The sequence below is a fragment of the Myotis davidii genome, unplaced genomic scaffold, assembly GCF_000327345.1.
Source record: "Myotis davidii unplaced genomic scaffold, ASM32734v1 scaffold967, whole genome shotgun sequence".
Lineage (NCBI taxonomy): Eukaryota > Metazoa > Chordata > Mammalia > Chiroptera > Vespertilionidae > Myotis > Myotis davidii.
In genome coordinates this window covers 3,284,591-3,286,828 of record NW_006383014.1, presented here as the reverse complement: position 1 = coordinate 3,286,828, position 2,238 = coordinate 3,284,591, and positions in this window count along the sequence as shown.

The following is a 2,238-nucleotide window of genomic DNA, read 5'->3' as shown; positions in this document are numbered from 1 at the left end:
TTTGCCAACATTATCTCCCATTCGGTTGGTTGCCTTTTTGTTTTGTTGTTGGTTTCTTTTGCTTACAGTAGCTTTTTAATTTAATACAATCCATTTCACTTATTTTTGCCTTTGCTTCCTTTGCCTTTGCAGTCAAATTTATAAAACCTCCTCTAAGACCAAGGTCTCACAAACTCACACCTGTTAGAATGGTTATTATCAATAAGACAAGCAATAACAAGTGTTGGAGATATTGTGAAATAAAAAAGGAACTCTCAATCACTGCTGGTGGGAATGTAAACTCGTACAGCCACTATGGAAAGCTGCATGGAGGTTCCTCAAAAAATTACGACTAGAGTTACCATATGACCCAGCAATCCATCTTTTGAGTATCTACCCCAAAACTTTGAAAACATTTACTCCTAAAGATATGTGAAGCTCTGTGTTCACTGCAGCATTATTCATAGTGGTCAAGATATGGAAAGTGTCCTTTGATAGAGGATTGGATAAAGAAGATGTGGTACAGCTGGGGAGGGTGGGTGTGAAGAGATAAACCAATGAACTTGCATGCATATATGCATAACCATTTGCAAAAACATAGATGGACCTTGAGAATATTATGCTAAGAAATGAGTCAGTCAGAGAAAACTAAGAACTATATGATTTCACTCATGTGTGATATAAAACTGAAACTCATAAACACAAACAACAGTATGATGGTTACCAAAGGGAAGGGTGTGTGTGGGAGGAATAAAGTGTAAAGGTGGCCAAATATACTGGTGTTTATCATGCTAAATGATTTAAGTCAGAGAGAAAATGTTAATAACCATATGATTTTACTCATACCTCGGATGTAAAACTGAAAGCATAAATGAACAAACAAGAAAAATAAACAAACGAAACTTCATAGACTAGAACAACAGTATGGTGGTTACCAAAGGGAAGGGGGTGTGTGGGAGGAATAAAGGGTAAAGGTGGCCAAATATACTGGTATGGTGATGGAAGATGATTTGACTTTGGGTGGTGGGTACACAATGGAATATAGAGATTATGTACCATAGAATCTGATCCTGAAAAACTAATCTTTTTAATCAATGTTACCCCAATTTTTAAATAAAAAAATAATAAAACTCAACAAATAAATAGATAAATAACATGCATTAATAATACATGGGCCCACATGACGTATAGTGATTTGTTGATGAGATTTAAAATCATAAGTGGAGAAGATGGACTTAATTATTATCCAGTCAAGGCAGATGAAGATTCCTCATAGGGTCCAGGTGTCCCCTCTTCCTGTTCAGGTCTGGTAACCATGTTGTCATTATCTTTTGATGGCAATCATGCTTTATCTTGTGCTAGCAGGACTGATTCTGTATTTCTCATCTTTAGTCCTGACATTCCAAAAATTGTTGACAGTTCCTGACCTAATATGAGGGCAAAAATAATTACAGATTTTTGTTTTGTTTTGTTTTTGTTTTCTCACCAAGAGGAAAAAAATAAAGTAGTCATGCTGTCAAGATTCACAATGCCAAGACTCTTTGGAGTATGTTTGTATTGCTATGATATAGGTCGTCTTGTCTCTGCAGTTTCCCAACATAATTTCTATAACGCTGGTTACATCACTAACAAGGCTTCCTGAGTCAGCAAGCCGCCCATGAATGACAGTTTCTAATGACTCTCTAAAAGGTTGTCACTGTGCTTTGTGATGGTGGCCACAGTGCAAGTCTTACCCAGAGTTTGCAGGAAAATATTAATGACAACTCATTTTCTGATCATATTAAAGTTCTGTTTTGAATTTATCACATAAATGTAAACTGACACATCTTTCACCCACCACTTCTCTTAAATTCTTTAGTTACTATCACTTCATTCCTAGAGTGTGCTCTTTTTCAACACTGACCATGCCTCTACCTTCCAGACAGGGGTAACGGGAGACAGGACTGTGGGAAAAGGGGGAAAAGCTGCCCCATTTATGTAGGGGATATCCCTTCTTCCCCCAGCACGGCTTCTGACCAGCCTGAAAGGATATGATGTCGCCTCATCAATTGCAGGCAAGTGAGGACATGATTCAGAAGGGGTGAGCAGCCTTTACTGGTATGTACATTTTGATGAGCGCAACTTTAGATTTCATTTCTGAAATTAGGATGAGCTAATCCTCAAATAAAATACCTGGGTGAATGCCTGTGGAATATTTTTAATATCTATTTTATTGATTTCAGGGAAAAGAGGAGACGGAGCAAGAGATAGAAACATCAA